Below are 19,619 nucleotides of genomic sequence, written 5' to 3'. Positions count from 1 at the left end.
GTAACTAGAATGAGCTAGCGCCTATCTTGAACTACGAAGCGGCCATCTTGACGCACCAGGAGACTTGATATCCTTGGTATTCAGCATGACTCACATAGGAAACTCCTGCAAAGAGAAAACACGATCGGCAATATATTAAGGGTTTTGCATGTTTTTCTCTAAGAGGAAGAAAATTTCTCTCTTAAGCTATCTCACACATCAGTCTAGGCTGCGGTCCCAAACGAAACAACCGATAAAAACTATGAAGTTTGATATCAGTATAGCCATATACATTGTATATCAGCTGCTATTTTTATATGTTTGGGGCTGATATTTCTATAAGTTTACCTCATTGTCAAAGAACAAATTCAAGAGTCAGTTTTATTACACGCACAATTCATCATAAACCTCGTAGCTTTCCTATCCGAACAGAATGGCAAGTCGAGAGCATAGGCAAGGTGAAGCAGTTGAAATGACAGAATGAACTAAAACATAAATCCGCTCTGCCTTAGTTGACTGACTAAAGGCCAAGAGGAAAGCAAAAATTAAAGGAAAAAAAAAAGAAAGGGTAAATAAATTTTGGTTCTTGCTACGCATAGTGAGATTGAAGGACTATCTTGCTACTTATTCTGAGAATAAATGATTAGTCACGGTCTGAGAACTTTCTTTCTGGGTCAGTATGTTTTCTTTAGTTTTGTTCATTGCACGGTTTTCTTCGACTTTCACTCTGGAAGCGACTACCTGTGAGGTGGTAAGATGCGAACCAGGTATCTTTAACGTGAGCTAACATCGCACAGCACACGGACGCCTCTTCGTTTCGCCTCCATCGAAACGCAGCCGCCGAGGTCGGGTTCGAACCCGGGTACTCCTACTGTGCCGAAGTACCCGGGTTCGAACCCGACCTCGGCGGCTGCGTTTCGATGGAGGCAAAACGAAGAGGCGTCCGTGTGCTGTGCGTTGTCAGCGCACGTTTAAAATCCCCACGTGGTCGACATTACTCCGCAGCCCTCCACTACGGCTGCTCTTTCTCTCTTTCCACTTTCACTCCCACCTTCCTCCCTTCCCTTAAAGAAGGGTTGAGGTGTCCACAAAAAACAAGTGAGACAGTTACCGCGCCTTTCCCTACCTATAAATCAATGAATCGAAACTAGCCCAAAAATCTTCCCCACCACTGTGCGGAGTTTCCAGGTTCGAACCCGACCACGGCGGCTGCGTTTCGATGGCGGCGAAACGAAGTGGCGTCCGTGTGCTGTGCGATATCAGCCCACGTTAAAGACCCCCAGGTGGTCGAAATTACTCCTCCACTACGTCTCCCTTTTTCTCTCTTTCTGCTTGCACTCCCACCTCCCTTCCTTCTCTTACGGCGCGGGCCAGGTGTCCACAGAGCAAGTGTGACAGATACTGCGCCTTTTCCTTCCTGTAACGCAGTTATTATTATTATTATTATTATTATTAGTATTATTATTATTATTATTATTATTATTATTATTATTATTATTATTATTATTATTATTATTATTATTATTATTATTATTATTATTATTATTATTATTATTATTATTATTATTATTATTAATCTTCCCTGTTTATCTTCGCGTACTTCTGGGGCAATACACACATGAACGTTTGCCTGCTCATGTTAATTTCGACAGCGGCTCCGTCAAGGTTTCGCGCATTTGCGTACTTGCAATTAAACGTCTGACTGTTTTTCCCTACCGCTAATCTCATTACGACCCTGACTTCTTTGGCTGCTGTAGAGGTCTGTATAGAACTCCTCGGCTATTTTGACTATCTTGTCCATATTGGTGATGACGTTGCCCGCCTTGTCCCTTAACGCATACATCTGGTTTTCCTTATGCCCAATTTCTTCTTTACCGCTTTAAGGCTTCCCCCGTTCTTTACAGCACGTTCAATTTTCTCCATGTTATACTTCCTTACACCGGCCCACTTGCGCTTATTGATTAGCTTTGATATCTCGGCCAAATCGATCTGGTCTGTTGGATTGGAAGCTTTCATACTATGACGTTTCTTAATCAAATCTTTCGTCTCCTTAGACAGCTTACCGGTATCCTCTCTAACTATCCTACCGCCTAGTTCAGCCGCGCACTTAGTAATTATATCTCTGAAAATATTGTTCATTGCTTCTAGAGTAATGTCGCCATCCTCGGTTAGAGCTGAATATGTATTCTGTAGCGAGATCCTGAACTCTTCTGCCCCCCCCCCCCCCCCCCTCTACGCTAATTCTTTGATGGGTTTCTTTCTTACTAATCTGTTGCGTTCCTTTTTCAGATTTAGGCTAATTCAGACCAGTGACAAAGGACGAGGTCAAGAAAGCATTAGAAACTATGAAAAGGGGGAAATCAGCTGGAGAGGATCAGATAACTACCGATTTGCTGAAGGACGGAGGGGGGGGGGGGGGATATCGTGCTATAAAAGCTGGCCACCCTGTATACGCAGTGCCTGGTGTCATCGACGGTACTGGAACCATGGAAGAATGCAAACATTATCCTCATTCATAAGAAAGGGGACCCTAAAGACCTTAAAAATTACAGACCAATCAGCTTACAGTCTTTTACTAAGGTAATCGCTAATAGAATCTGGACAACCTTCAATCAAGCAGGTTTTTGGAAACGGTACTCTACTATCGATCATATCGATACCATCAATCAGGCGATAGAAAAATGCTCGGAATATAGCCAGCCCTTATACATAGCATTTATTGATTACGAAAAAGCATTTGACTCAGTTGAAACTTCGGCAGCGATGCAGGCATTGCGAAATCAGGGGGTAGACGAGCCAGACGTGAAAGTGCTGGAAGCTATATATAGTGGCTGCACAGCGGCCATAAATCTGCATAAAGAAAGTAACAAAATTCCTATAAAGATACGTGTTCGGAAAGGAGACGCGATCTCTCCAGTACTATTCACACTTTGCTTAGAGGAAGTATTAAGACTTAGAATGGGAGCAGTTAGGGATAAGGGTAGATGGAGAATACGTCAGTAATCTGCGATTTGCTGATGACACTGCCTTGCTAAGCAACTCGGGGGATGAACTGCAAATAATGATTGATGACTAGACAAGAAAGGTAGAAAGGTAGGCTTGAAAATCAATATGCAAAAGACTAAGGTAATGTTCAGCAGCCTCGGAAAGGAACAGCAGTTTACATCAGGTAGCGAAGTACTGGAAGTAGTAGGCGAATATGTCTACTTAGGTCAGGTGGTAACGGAAGATCCAGACCATGAAAAGGAAATAACAAGAACAACAACATTGGGATGGAGCGCATTTGGCAAGCACTCGCAGATTATGACTAGTAGCTTACCGGTATCGCTAAGAGGAAAGTATGCAACAGTTGCATCTTACCTGTACTCACCTATGGGGCTGAAACGTGAGGCTAACCAAGAGAGTTCTACTTAAGTTGAGGACAACCCGGAGGGCTATGGACCAAAAAATGGTAGGGGTAACATTGAGAGATAGGAAGCGTGCAGAGTGGGTCAGAGAAATAACTCAAGTTACTGACATTCTAGCGGAAATCAAGAAGAAGAAATGGGCATGGACAGGACATGTAGTGCAAAGGGAGGATAACCGATGGTGGCTTAAGGTAACAAACTGGATTCCAAGGGAAGGAAAGCGTAGCAGGGGGCGGCAGAAAATTAGGAGGGCGGTTGAGGTCAAGAAGTTCGCAGGGGTCAAGTGGATGCAGGTAGCACAGAACCGGGTTAAGTGGAGAAATATGGGAGAGGCCTTCGCCCTGCAGTGGGTATAGTAAGGCTGATGATGATGATGAAATCCTAGGACCACTAGACGTGGCAAAATACAAAATTCACAATTCTCACTATCGAGTGCAAAATGCACTCTTCATCCCTTAGTTGTTTTCTTACAACTATAGCAGCTTCGGCGTGCGTTTTGTACATATAAATCAAATGCGCACTCGGGCACCTGTTATAACTGAAATCACTGAAGCGGAGATAAAGGTGCACATGAAATGGTTTTGGTGACAAGAGACACATTTGTAAGCAGCACATATACGCGGCTGCGGTCGCATTCTGCAAGTTTTGTGTTCTTCGCGCTTATGTTTCCCCACTTAAGATGAACTGCAAATGCTGTCATAACTTTAAGTTCGATCATTACATATCCAAAGATGCACGGCTTTTAAAGTGATCGATGCTTTTCGTGTTCTCCGCATCTAGTGGATGGAACAAATTCAACTCCGCCGTCATACATGCGCATATGACTCTACGCACAAAATAGTCTTGATGACTGCCGGCGCTTTTGACTTCTACGAGAGCATAGAAGCGTAGAAGTTTTCAGGCTGCGAGCTCAGAGCGACAGAAACAATTTTTTTTCCTCCTCGTAACATGTCTCTCCCCGTGATTGGTGTGCGTTTACTTTGCCGGTCCGGGATCCCTCTTTCGTTCTTTTGCATTTTTTTTTGTCGTATTCTGAGAGGATTAATAAAAGGTAAAAAAAAAAAAAGGGAAAAAGGTGTGCGCTTACTTGGTGAACGCGTATCCACCTGAGACCAGCGACATAGGCCAGTGCTCTTCCTAAGCATGATGCATTACCCCGCTTATAGGTGCTACCTCCGGCATGGCCTGTTTTAGAAATAAATTTCTTTTGGCTTGCATCGCGTGCATGCGGCATTCAGTAAACATATGTGATGATGGATCACCGTCACGTTCCTCCATCGTTTTGCAGGCTGTTCTTGAGAAATGTTTACACCGGCGCAAGGCATGTTTGTCAAGCAGCATCAACCCACAGACTTTTTTAGATGCAAGCTAGTAATTATTCCGGCTTTTCTCCGGGTACACAACGCGAACACATTCTCAGAGCAAGAAGAAAAATCAGTGATGGTATAATTGGTCTTGCTGTGTTTGAAGCAAGGGCTGAAAGTATATATTCCGATGTTCAAGCTACGCTGTTAGGCTGAAATTCGTATGCGTGAAAACTGCACAATGTTATTCTGCTTAAACGCCCATAATTTGTATAGCCATCTATACTGACTATAGTCTTGTTTCATATTACAAATTAGTCAAAATTAACTTTTTTCACTCTGTAGAAACATGCGAAGCGTTACAAAATTGTTGGAGTGTTGCAAAATTGGAGTGTTGCTATCAATTAGGGAATGGCAGTTTGGAGCGTATGACATAGGGAATTTGTGATCATGTTAGGACACATAATTTTGTCAACGATGATCGATGAGCCAAGCTGCGCTTCTCTACACCATCCGCTCTCCAATAACCAATGATTTTCAGGGCCTTGTTAGCCTTTCATCAGTTTACCGCGGGGAATTCAAAAAATGTACACCACAAAAGACAAAGGTGACGAACTCTTTGATACTAGACTATGGGTTTCGACGCAATGCAAATATTTGCGCAATTGGTGATTGTGCTTTAAAAAGCGTATAAGAGGCGCAATATCTCAAGTTTCAAATATTGCCACTCTGAAAAGTGGCACTAAAGAAAGCGCTATTGGTACAGATAATTGTTTGTGGACTAAATGTCATTTTCAGATGTCAATTTTTTGTTATTACTCCTGACAAATATTGATGGATCAATATGGTCATGTGTTAAATTGTAAGATAAGCAACTGAATGGCATCAGCTCTGAAAGTATGTGCAAATAAAAATAAATCTGTACTGTTCACGAAGGCAGAATTTTCGGCAAAGCGTAATGAGAAACGTTTTTGAAAACTATGGCACTTGGCAATTACACCCATGTTGAAAGTGCCAGCCAGGCAAAATTGGGGGTTAAGCGTAGCTGAGAAAGCGAAAGCAAATAACTACCCTTGCTCTCACATCGTTGGTCCAGCGAAAGTGGATATTTTCAGTTTTTTTGCGATTCGCTTTATTTCATCTGCGGTGCACATGTCCGATGTTCAGTAGCTTTCATAACTGGGCAATTATACTTTTATTTATGCTGGTTTTTGGATATTTGTTTACGCTAGAACTGGGGAAAGGAGACTGCAGTATCTGTTCCACTTTTCGGTGGCCCTTGCACGTAATTGTTAAATTCCTTCATTGGAAAGCAATTATATTTTTATTTAGGTTCGTTTTTGGATTTTTATTTAAGCTAGAACTGGGGAAAGGAGGCTACAGTATCTGTTCCACTTTTTGATGGCCCATGCGCGTAATTGTTAAATTTCTTCATTGGAAAGCAATTATATTTTTATTTAGGTTGTTTTTTGGATTTTTATTTAAGCTAGAACTGGGGAAAGGAGACTGCAGTATCTCTTCCACTTTTTGGTGGCCCTTGCACGTAATTGTTAAATTCCTTCATTGGAAAGCAATTATATTTTTATTTAGGTTGGTTTTTGGATTTTTATTTAAGCTAGAACTGGGGAAAGGAGACTGTAGTATCTCTTCCACTTTTTGGTGGCCCTTGCTCGTAATTGTTAAATTTCTTCATTGGAAAGCAATTATATTTTTATTTAGGTTGTTTTTTGGATTTTTATTTAAGCTAGAACTGGGGAAAGGAGACTGCAGTATCTGTTCCACTTTTTGGTGGCCCTTGCACGTAATTGTTAAATTCCTTCATTGGAAAGCAATTATATTTTTATTTAGGTTGGTTTTTGGATTTTTATTTAAGCTAGAACTGGGGAAAGGAGACTGTAGTATCTCTTCCACTTTTTGGTGGCCCTTGCACGTAATTTTTAAATTCGTTTATAGAAAAGCAAAGGTGCAATATCTGTCACGGTTCTCGGTGCACACCTGACTCACGCCATAAGGGAAGGCACAACGCTTCAGCTACAGTGCCCCTTTATTTCAGCCGCGTTCAGAATACATCAGGCAAAACTCAAGCCGCAACTTGGGTACGGTGAAAGCTTTTCGACCGAAATATTTGCTCACTGAATTTTACTCACTGACGTTGCTCACTGAAAGTCACTGAATGAGAAGATGTGTTAAAGCCACTATCGCGTCTAATTTCAGGCGAAGCTTCATCATCCTTCCAATTTTTATTGTGGTGAAAACTTTTTAGTGTTCAGGAAGAGAGTTTGGGAATCCTAAAACCTTGCAACATGGTCGGCATCCATAGTCCGGGACACCGAATGACGAGGCCTCGTCTCGCGTCGGATAGAGCCCTTCACACTCCACACTAGAACCTTTTGGGATTCTAGTGTGGAGCTGTTGAGGTGAACAGTATCATATGCCTCTCGGTTAGAGGTAGGGGAAGAGGAAAGGTGAGAATTTTGAGCCCGTGCCAGCACCATGTGATAGATATCGCAGATCTCTCCGCAGTGCCGGAAATTCCCATCCATGTCGGAATCAAAGCGTTTGAGTACGGCAGGATAGAGAATGGTTGCTGGACTCAGGCACCACAGAGTCTGCCCTTCTGCGTTATTCTGCCTTATTTGCTTTATTAAGGTGAAAGCCTTTAATGACTCATGCTGCCGTGGACAAAGCGTGCTCGCGTTTGCAGCGTTCTGATTGGCCGAGCCGGGATGCGTCCCTGCAATCTACAACGCCACACTTTAACGGGCGCAAAAGAACGCTACGCGACAGGAGCGATAGTGTACCATCCAAATACACTTGCCGGAGAAAGTGTGACAGATACTGCGCCTTTTCTTTTCTCTAAACCAATTAAAAGAAATATATGTAGCACTGCAATAAATGCCGACAAGATGATAAGCATGCGAGGCAAATTTATTTATTTATTTATTTATTTGTTTATTTATTTATTTATTTATTTATTTATTTATTTATTTATTTATTTATTTATTTATTTATTTATTTATTTATTTATTTATTTATTTATTTATTTATTCATATACCCTCAGGGCCCGAAGGCATTAAAGAGGGGAGTGGGAAAGATACATTGGTACAGGGTACAGTGCTGCATAAAACAACATAGGAGAAACAATAACACGGCGAAAAGTGATAAAAAAAAAAGAGGATTGGCGCAAAAAAAGAAAGAAGCGGAAAAGCAGTTGAGGCAAAAAAAAAAACATTTCCGACAGTCAATAATGCCACCGAAAACGAACAAAAACAATTGACTACCATCTATAAATATAGATTACATACGGCAGTCTTAAAAGAATTTGGGTCCGTAATATCAGCAATCTGCCTAGGAAGGTGGTTCCAACTGACAGAAGTGTTTGGAACAAAAGTATAAGAGGCGTGTTTAGTACGACATGACGGAACACCTACTTTGTGAAGATGATCAATGCGACCTGAAACATATGTGGGGGTAGTTAGTAGCCGGCTCTTAAGGACAGGATTGTGGTAATAGATTTTGTGAAATAGGCATAAGCGAGAAATCTTTCTGCGTAGTGAAAGCGGTGGCAATGATAATGTTGTTTTCATAACGGTAACACTGGAGTTACGGTGATAGTTGGAAAGTATAAAACGTGACGCGCGGTTTTGAACAGATTCGATTAAAGATTCTAGAGATGCAAGGCCAGGGTCCCAGACAGAGGCTGCATATTCCAGTTTAGGACTAACAAGGGTTTTATAAAGAAGCAATTTTATTGAACTAGAAGAAAGGTTAAAGTTTCGGCGCAGGTACCCCAACATGCGGTTAGCATTGTTAGTAATAGATTCCACATGCAGATTCCAAGAAAGATTAGAAGTTATGTGCACACCAAGGTATTTATACGAAGACACAGTTTCAAGAGGAGTATTATTGAGGTTGTAATTAGCTACTTCATTGTTACGACGAGAAATACGCATATGTTTGCACTTGTTAATGTTCAGCTCCATTTGCCATAATTTACACCACTCTGAAACTGGGTAATATCAGACTGAAGAACAGAAATGCCAGAGTCACTGTTAATTTCACGGTAAATAACACAATCGTCAGCAAAGAGACACACAGAAGAAGCAATGGTGCTAGGCAAATCATTAATATAAATTAGAAAAAGTAGGGGCCATGGTACGGAGACCTGGGGAACGCCTGAGCCCACTAGAGAGGAACGAGAGTTCGATTTATTTGCTGTCACGTATTGAGAACGGTTAGTGAGAAAAGACTGAAGCCACGAAACGATGTTAGGGTCGAGTTTGAGGTTACTTAATTTGAAAAGTAGTAATTGGTGAGAGACTTTATCGAAAGCTTTGGAGAAATCGAGGAATATACAGTCTGCTATGGAACCCCGGTCAAGAATGAAATGAAGGTCTTGTCAAAAGCATAAAAGCTGAGTCTCGCATGAGAATGTTTTACGAAACCCGTGTTGGGAATGACTGAAGAAAGAATTTGATTCAAGAAAATTGGCGAGATGAGAGCAGATGACATGTTCCATGATCTTACATGGGATGCTAGTAAGTGAAATGGGTCGGTAGCTATTAGGAGAATGTTTGTCCCCACACTTGTGCAGGGGAACCACCTTGCCCACCTTCCAGTCGCTAGGAACACAGCTACACTCAATAGATTGTTTAAACAGTTCAGCAAAAATAACGGCACTATATACTTTACTATTTTTCAAAAATTTTGAGTTAATGTTGTCCACTCCGCATAATGATGACATCTTCAGTTGTTCAATTATTTTTTCTACGCCCACAGGATCCATCATAACGGGGTCCATAACAAGGAAGTCACGCGGTGGGTAATGAGGAATTTCGGTAATTAAATTGTTAGTAAAAGAAGCAGTAAACACATCATTAAGAACATCAGCACTCATTTCACTAGGAATTAATTGTTCATCTGCAGTTTTCAGATTGATTGTAGATGGGTCAGTTTTCTTAACCACGTTCCAAAATTGTTTTGGGTTATTTATCAGCATCGATGGAAGAGTATGACTAAAAAATGACTCCTTAGCTTGTTTTAGTGCCGATTTATATATGCAGACGCAGCAGAATAGTAAGCGTCCCACCGGGGCATAGAATTAGACACTTTGGCGGAGCGAAACAGACGTTTCTTTTTGTTTGATAGCCGTTTTAGTGAAGAATTATACCAGGGCGAACAGTTGTTAGTTAATATTTTTCGCAGCGGAACGTAAGAATTAGTCAGGGAGGATATTTTATCCTTATAAAGGGTCCAGTTAATTTCAATTGGGCGGTCATGAAAAGAGGGCGAGTATTCATCGATAAAAGCAGCGAGTTCACGATTAATTGCATCAAAGTTTGCCTTTTGGTAGTCACGGATATATTTAGAAGTGTTATATCGGTGTGGTATCGCGACATTTACTGAAAAATGGAGCATGCACTGATCACTTAAACCTGGCAAACAAGATATTGGAGCAGAAGAGTAAGGGTAGGCTTTCGCTGTTTTCCTCTTAATAGGCATCTAAGAGACCCTCTAATTTTCATTTTGCGATTCAAGAGGCGATATATCTCCCGCCAGATAATGCTCATAGGCACGGCAAAACTCTGTGACAATTGTCCTCAATTTTAGATCCTCTGCAGCGAGAGCTTTCGCAACTTCCTCCACTCGCTTTGAATTTGGAGTCCGAAAGGATAGCATAGCGATATTAATTCATCTGGGGGATATACAACTGTCGTGCAGAATTCCGTGGGTGAAGGCACTGTGATGTCTACGTGCCCTGTTAGATCCAGCGTAAGCCCACGCTTGTCGTCTGCGTTCGTGTGAAGTTGTGTCCATGCTAAGAGGGAGCGAAGCGACCCAGAGCATATAGCGTAACAAAGCTCTGAGATGTTATCTCTACCCCCTGGTGTACGTGCGTGGTGGACGGGTAAGCGGTGTACAACCCGGCGTCAAAAAGCCGTCTGCAAGAGCCACACGAGTTTAGCCTGCGGGATCATCACACGTAACAATACAGAACTTATCGGCAGCACGTGCTATGCATAGCGCTAGGACTTTCGCTTCAACGCCATCGCCGCTTCTGCATCGACCAGCTTGGCGGTCCAATTGCGAGAAATGAGGCCGCGGTTGCTCAGTAGAACCCCAGTTCGTCTAAATTATTCCAATATCGGCGAGTACAGCGCTCGTGTGTTTCTATATATTTACCCATTCCTTCTTTCATCCCATCGCTAACGGCACGTTTGATGAGCACAAGAGAAGTGGGACAGCTGATTGGTCTTTCCTTGCCTGAAACCCAATTTCGCTCTTCGCGGTTTTCGCAAACATACGCCCCACAAGAAGGTACGGATGAGAGACGATGATGACAGACATATCCGAAGCACAGAGAGTGCCAGCTGAACTGACGGTCAGAGAAGCTGCGTTGATAGGCGGGTTTCCTAAGGCAACCAGAAAGCTCGGTGACCTGTTTGCTTTGAGGGCAGTTCGAATCGAGTTTTCCTTCTCTCTCTCCTCTATCTCATTCGGACGGAAACGCTCGGAGTTCTTCGGATAAATACGTTTCGTGTTCTTCTCCAGCATCCGGTTCATGCTCCTTGTTTTTTTTGTTTTAGGCTCGTGGTTTCCCTAGCTTCGTGCAATGTTCGCCCGAGTTTATTGCGAAGGGGAGCTAAAAGCTTTTTGATACCGAGTAAAGGTAATAATAATAATAATTGGTTCACAGGAAGGGAAAGGCGAAGTATCTGTCACACTTGTTCTGTGGACACCTGAACCGCACCGTAAGGGAAGGGAGGAAGGTGGGAATGAAAGTGGAAAGATAGAGTAACCGCAAAATATGTAGTTCGTTACCAATGATATTTTCGTGTGGGGGATGACACGAGCTCTGTAGCTGTATTAGACAAAGAGCTACTGATATTAAATCGTAATGTGCCTAGAAATTTGGAATGTGTGTTTTTGTAATAATATTTTATAGCAATAGAAAAAAAAAACTGATGTGCGCTACGAACTGATTTATATATTCAATCCAGACATCAATCGAACGGTGGATTCACGGGTGTGGAATAATTTCTAGTGCTTGTTGAAATAAAGGTCTGTAAGCTGGGTGAAATTTCGTCCTTTGTGCCAATATTGAGAAATTTTCGAAAAACGTCTACACTACCAAAAAAAAAAAAAGCGAAAATTAACCGAATACAAACAAAAACTTGCATATTGTCACGTAGCCGTTTAGGCCCGTACCCAGAAGGTTGGTTTTTAATAGGGGGTTAACCTAGCAGGCACAGAAGAGCAGGTCCAGAGCACCGAGTGACAGCAGCCGACTTCAGCTTCTTCTCGAACGCCACAGGGCCACTTCTTCGAGTCCGCGCACGACACTCTTGATGAGCAGCCGCCTAGCGGCTGCTGTTGCACACGCTACATTACCCCCCTCTCTAAAAAAATAAATATCAACTTGATGAATTCGAAAGCAGAGAGAAAAATAATTAAGCAAGAAATATGCGGTAGGCGGTGCGCTAATTTTCTCGCGAAAAGTACGCCTTCATGCGCAAGACATGGACAACCTCGGATTTCTGCTGGCGACGAGTAGAAGAAAAGCCGTCCGGAAGCACTTCGTACGTGACGTCGCTCAGCTGACGGAGCACTTTGTATGGGCCAAAGTACTGCTTCAGAAGTTTTTCGGATAGTCCCCGACGTCGGATCGGAGTCCAGAGCCACACTCTGTCGCCCGGTTCGAGTCACTACACGGTGGCGGTGGTCGTAACGCTGGGCGTCTCGACCTTGCTGGTTCCGGATGCGGGCCCTCGCCAGCTGTCGCGCTTCTTCTGCGCGTTGAGTGAACTCCTCGGCGCCAACTGCGAGGTCACAGCCGTCGTGGGGCAACATGGCTTCGAGCATTGTCGAAACTTCGCGGCCATACAGTAAGGAGAACGGCGTCATTTGCGTTGTTTCCTGCTGCGCCGTGTTGTACGCAAACGTGGCGTACGGCAGGACGTTATCCCAAGACCGATGTTCAACATCCACGTACATGGACATCATGTCGGCGAGAGTTTTATTCAGACGTTCTGTCAAGACATTAGTTTGTGGATGGTAGGCAGTCGACCTGCGATGGGTAGTACCGCTTAGCAGCATGAAGATTCCAGTAGCTTGGCAGTGAAAACAGTGCCTCGGTCCGTTATTATAACTGTCGGGGCGCCGTGCCTGAGGACGATGCGTTTTCGATGAAAAATTTCGCTGCCTCGATTGCTATACTGCGCTGGAGAGCCTTCGTTTCAGAGTAACGCGTGAAGTAATCTGTAGCGACAATTATCCACCTGTTGCCCGAATCAGAAATTGGAAAAGGACCCAACAGATCCATGCCGACTTGTTCGAATAGGTATCTTGGCACTTGAACAGGATGCAGTAAACCGGCCGGTTTCACAGGCGGTGTTTTCCATCGCTAGCAATCATGGCATGTTCTCACGTAATGTCGCACAGCGGCCGCATGGTTTGGCCAGTAATAACTCTCCTTAATTCGGACCAGAGCTCGAGCATACCCCAGGTGACCCGCGGTGGGCTCGTCATGACATCCCTGTAAGATTTCTTCGCGAAGAGACTCTGGTACGTCGAGGAGGTAATCTCTTCCCGTCAGAGCGAAGTTGATCTTGTATAAAACATTGTTTCGCATGCAAAACGATGAATTCGTTCTGGCAAAGAGACGGGGAACTTCTGTAGTGAGCGCTTCCAGAAATTCGATAAGTGGTGAGAGCCGGGTAGTCACGTTGCTGTTGCGAAACAGTGAGCGCGTCGACGGCTGCGATAAGGGGTAAGTCTGGTTCTTCGTCTTCCCGCGTAGCCTGAGCACGTGAACAGGACAAGCGCACAAGCAGTCGGCGTCGTTGTGCTTACGTCCAGAGTTATACACGATGGTCATGTCGAACTCCTGTAGCCTTAAACTCCATCGCGCAAGGCGTCCAGAGGGGTCTCGCAAGTTCGTTAACCAGCACAGAGAATGGTGGTCACTCACAACCCGAAAGTGCCGGCCATAAAGATAGGGTCGGAATTTCATCACTTCCCAGCCCATACAACAGCCAGACATTCTTTTTTGGTGGTGGAATAGTTCGATTCGGCACGTGACAAAGTCCGGCTGGCGTATGCGATAACTCGCTCGGCACCGTCTTGCCACTGGACGAGTACAGCGCCTAGACCCACGTTGCTGGCATCTGTGTGGACCAGAGTCTCGGCATTCGCATCGAAATGGGCAAGCACAGGTGTTGTCTGCAAGCGGTGCCGTAACTCGTCGAATGCCTTTTGCTGTTCGTCCGTCCAGGGGAAGGTGACATCATCCCGGGTGAGACGTGTCAACGGAGCGGAAATGCGTGAAAAGTTTTCAATAAACCTGCGGTAATAGGCGCAGAGGCCCAAGAAACGGCGAACTGTCTTCTTGTTACATGGAGTAGGGAATTTGGTGACGGCTGTTGTTTTAGCGGGATCGGGACGAGCTCCTCGATGGCTGACGACGTGGCCCAAGAACAAGAGCTCTTCATAGCCAAAGTGACACTTTTGTAGTTTTAACGTGAGGCCAGCAGATCTGATAGCCCGTAGCACAGCGGAGAGACGTTGGAGGTGTTCCTCGAACGTTGGTGAAAACACAACAACGTCGTCCAGGTAGACTAGACACATCTGCCATTTAAGACCAGATAGAACAGCGTCTATCATTCGTTGAAATGTCGCTGGAGCGGAGCACAATCCGAAAAGTAGGACTTTGAATTCATTAGGTCCATCGGGCGTGACAAACGCTGTCTTCTCGCGATCACGTTCATCGACTTCGATCTACCAGTAACCGCTCTTAAGATCAAGCGATGAAAAGAAGCGCGCGTGGCGGAGCCGGTCTAATGCGTCATCAATGCGTGGCAGCGGGTACACGTCTTTTTTTGTGACCTGATTGAGCTTACGGTAATCCACACATAACCTTAAACATCCGTCTTTCTTCTTAACGAGGACAACAGGCGAAGCCCAGGGACTCCTCGATGGCTGTACGACACCGTCATTTAACATCTCGTCTACCTGTTGAGCAATGATTTCACGTTCCCGGGGTGACACTCGGTAGGGGTTCTGTCGGACGGGTCGGGTGCGGTCGTCGGTTATTATGCGGTGCTTGGTCAAGGGCGTCTGTTTAACCGCGGAGGCAGATGAGGAGTCTTTAAACTGAAAGACTAGCCCGACGAGTCTGTCCTTCTCTACCGGTGATAGAGCGGGATTCACATCAGGGTCGAAGTTGGGCGTTTGGCTGGCAGACGTATTGGTCTCAAGAACAAAGCAGTCGTGGGCTGCTTCTGCGTAACCTTCAAAGTAGGCTACCGTGATGCCTTTAGCGATGCGTTGCCGTTCTTTCCCGAAGTTCGTAATCAGCACGTGCGCTAGACCATTAGTAAGATGAACTATACCGCGGTCAACATAGACTCCATGATGTAACAGAAGCTCTGTGTTCTGTTCGGCAACGCCGGCAGCAAAGGATTGGTCGTCGCACCTGACTGTGACGAGACCAGACGAACGTGGCGGCATGGATACATCCGCGTCAACGATGCGTAAAGGTGCGTGGCGTCGTTCGGAGTCAGCGGTCATCTCTGCAGGCGTCGAAAACGTAACAGTACAGCCATGCTCACGTAAAAAGTCCATGCCGAGTATGAGGTCCTTGCAGCAGTGCGGCAGGATAACAAAAACGGCTACAAAGGCTGAATCGGCGATGGTTACTTGGGCAGTGCATCGTCCGATCGGCGTCATAAAGTGACGGCCAGCAGTACGAATTCGCGGCCCCAGCCATTACTTTTCACTTTAGAGAGGCGATGTGCGAAATTCTTGCTTATTATTGAGAAGTCTGCTCCGGTGTCTACCAAAGCGGTTACTGGGTGTCCGTCGACGAGAACGGAAAGGTTGGCGCTAACAACGTGATCGGCTGGGTGATTGATTGGGAGTTTCGGGTTGATGCGGCGGCGGAGGCATTGTAGTCACAGCATCGGGCTTAGTCGTCACGGGAGGGTCTTCGGGACATCGATTCCGTTCGTCAGCAACCTGCCCCCCTGAGGTCGCCGTCTTCAGTTTCCTCGGTGTGGGCTTGGCGACCGGCGCCTCGTCACATCATTAAACTCACGGCGGCTGGGTGACGGGTAGCGCACGGGAGAAGACTGTGTACTGTCGCTCGAAGAGGTTGCATGGGTTGCTAGATATTCTTTGATTTCTGGAGGGCGTTCGCCGACCCGGGGACGCGGGGAATCACGAGCAAAACCCCGAAGACCGATTTCACGGTATGGACGACGACGGTACGAGTGGCCGGGTTCTCCGCAGTGGTACAACAGCGGTCACTGGCGAGGAGTGCGCCAGACGTCTGCCTTCCGAACCGGTTGCCTCATGACGGGGCTCTGCTGGGATGGCGGCTGGTAGGGAGGCTGGTAGAATAGTGGCTGAGGAGCAGACGGCTGCATGACGAGGTGCTGCTGAGATGGCGGCTGGTAGAACTGTTGGTAGAACGGTAGCTGCAGAGTGGACGGCGGCTGTGCTTCGAAACGAAGCTGTTGCGCAGGAGGCACTGCAGGCCGTCGAAGAGCCGCTGCGTAGTTCATAGAACGTACGTGGCTCCGACAGTGACTCAGGCGGTGAAAATGTCTGACGGATTTCTTCACGCGCGGCTTCGGTGACAGCCGCAGCAGTCGGGTTAGGCGATCCAAGATTGAACTTGAGGAGCTCCTCGCGAACTACCTCGCGGATCAGCTCACGCAGAGAGTGATCTTCAGTGGACTCGTTCAATGTGGCCACACTGCTGAAGGGCTGACCACAGGCAGACTCCGTGCGCCGGTATCGTTGCTGCAGTGCTCACTCAATGAGGGTAGCTTCATTGATGAAGTCCGCGACGGTTTGAGGTGTGCTGCGAACCAGACCAGAGAAGAGGGGTTCTTTTACGTCCTGCATCAGGTGGCGCATCTTCGCTGATTCCGTCATTTCGGGATCCGCCCGTCGGCAAAGACGGGTCACGTCCTCGGCGAACATGGCCACGCTTTCGTTAGGTAGTTGCACACGAGCTTCTAGGAGGCGGCGTGCGCGATCACGGCGGTCGTGGATGGCAAAGGTTTCCCGCAGATGCTGGCGAAAGGAATCCCAGTTTTGAAAACTGGCCTCCCTATTCTCATACCACGTTTTAGCACAGTCCTGAAGCGCGAAATATACATTGTGCAGCTTCTGAGCCGGGCTCCACTGATTAAATTGCGTCACTCGCTCAAACTGGTCGATCCAGTCGTCGACATCTTCCCTAGTTACCGCCATGGAAACTGGGGGGCGTACGAGGCTGCTTAAGCAGCAACCGATGCTGACTTGCCTGGGCCATTGCAGAAGTCTCGAACTCCTGGTCAGCTGGCGTCGGTTTAGGTAGAGGAGCGAATTCCGGCGCCAGACCCCGGAGGCGACGGCTGCAGCGATGAACGGGTGTCGATACGAGCGGAAGCCGGTTGGGACTCGATGAGCAGCTGCGAGAGGCCCGAGACATGTAGTTCAAGGCCTCACCTCCACCAGTGTCACGTAGCCGTTTAGGCCCGTAACCAGAAGGTTGATTTTTAATAGAGGGTTGACCTAGCAGGCACAGAAGAGCAGGTTCAGAGCACCGAGTGACAGCAGCCGACTTAGCTTCTTCTCGAACGCCACGGGGCCACTTCTTCGAGTCCGCGCACGAGTCTCTCGATGAGCAGCCGCCTAGCGGCTGCTGTTGCACACGCTACAGTATATTTAGTGAGACAATCGTCAGCTACCTAGCTTAAACATATGTTGTATAATTCATAACCAAAATTGGCCAAAACAGCAAAGATAAGCGCGGCCGACAACTCTTCGTCATTATTAATTCCCTGTGGCTCGAAAAAAAAATTTTCGCATCAAAATAACTGCAGGTATCTTCTTTTCAGTTCGTTCTTGCATCCTTTGTTCGATCTTGAGCGGAAAACCCAGTCTATATGGATTGCTCAATTTCTGAGCTGTACAGTGTGGTCCTGATGCAGGCTCTAGGGGACATAATTTTTGACAAAGACTTTATATAGTCAACTGATGGGAATTTTTATAAATGCAACAGAGACAGGGAAAATATGCTGTGATGTAAATGTAAAGTCTGCGGAATAAGTTGCAGGGGCATTTTGTTTTAGTCAGCCAAAACAATGAATGACATTGAAATAAATTTTGCAGGCTACTACACCGTGCTATGTGTACATTTGCTGTCTCCTGCATTAAATCATTTTTACTCCCAATTGATATCAGTGAATCCCTGAAAGATGAAATTAAATGATCTCTTTAGTCCTTAGCTTTTCTTGAGCAGACATTCGATATTTTCCTTAAGGCATGCATACCCTGGGCAGATCATGTAATATTAATGGCAAGTGGCACCTGAGGCGAATAAGGTTCAGCCGATATATTTCTGTTACAGTTCCATATCATTTCACTGGGCGGTGTGCTGAAATTATCATTGTTAGGCATGGCTGCTGTAGCTGCATATGGCGTATTGGTGATAATATTGTTGCCAAAGATTAGGAACGCACTGAAATATTAGAACTGTCGACACTTCTAACATCTAACTTTTGTAAATGCATGGCATTATCTAATAAGCATTCTGGTACACTAATTTAGACTCTGTTTTCTTTTTCCTTGGGGCAGTTTCTGCAAAGAACCCTGAAAGAAGCACGGAAATACAACAAATGCACAGACATGTTCTTTGTCTCCAAAAGTGTGTGACAGTCTCGGAAAATGCCCTGCAAAATACAAATTCAGAATTTTTAATAAAATTCAAAACTTGGAAGCTGACACAGTTGCTTTCAAATCTCTGTGTTAACATGAAATTACCTGTAGGTAATTTCCCTCTTCGTGTTCCCTCCCAAGCTTAGTCTACTGTCGACTTGGTGCTGTTTCACAGAAATATAGTTTGCGATAAACTTAATGTACTATTAATGAGTTCCGTTCCCGCCTAAAACCAGTGCTGGGTTTAGAAGGTAATGAAACCTATTAGAAGGCTAGAGCAAAATATTTCTGCAAAGTTGCAGCAAACGAATGAGTGAAATCTAATTACAATTACACAATACATAGTAAAAAATGTGTGTGAAATTACAGGTATTTTTAAAGGAAAGTTTTGTCCCTGTAAAAAGAATATGTGTTGTACTTCACTGACCCAAATACGTTCACGAAAAAAACAACAACAAATTTTCCGTTCTTCAGCCGAAACATTGATTGGAAGGAAAAAAATTCGATATTATATGTCATCTGTTGTATTTCCTACCGCAAAATGATTTTTACTTGAACCGTAGGTAAATGCTGGATAGAAAGCGAAATTGTATGACAACCCCGAAGGCCCTGTCCGACGATCGGCTGCGTAATAATTTCGATTCGAAAGAAGATAACTAGGGCCGTCCCATTGAAGTTCGTTGTTGGTGACTTTATGAGCATGTATTAGGCCGAACCAGACGGGAGGTTGGCTCCCTGCTACACTGGTGTCTGTTATGCATTTTTCCACTTGCCTTTTCGGTAGCTAGACAACGGCTGTAGCGCGGCAAACTTTATGGGTGCCATCATGTGTTGCAAGCGCCGACAGATATTCGTGAGATGAAGCTAGCGAGGTTAAAAATGCTGTTCCTTGAAGAATTGGCGCTTAACGCAATTTTATTGTCATTACAGGCAGAAAAACATGTGGAATGAAAGGCGAGTAAAAAAAAAGATATATTTGCGTCATTCGTTTAACTGTGACAGAAAAAAAAAAAAAAGAACAGAAAACACCGGGTAACAAAACTTTTTGTCAATTTAATATTTTTCTGGTATATGCAGAAAAAGAAACACTGTAAAATCACACAATATATAAAAACAAAACAGCAGAATGGGAAATTTCTGTATTTTTGAACAAAAACTTTTTACAGCGAGCTGGTTATTTTACAAGATGCCAGGCACAGAACCTATCTGTAGACCTCC

This window comes from Amblyomma maculatum, chromosome 4, assembly GCF_055883805.1.
Source record: "Amblyomma maculatum isolate TAMU_Amacu chromosome 4, ASM5588380v1, whole genome shotgun sequence".
Taxonomy (NCBI): domain Eukaryota; kingdom Metazoa; phylum Arthropoda; class Arachnida; order Ixodida; family Ixodidae; genus Amblyomma; species Amblyomma maculatum.
The sequence above is the reverse complement of the archived record's forward strand: the minus strand, read 5'-3'. Positions refer to the sequence as shown.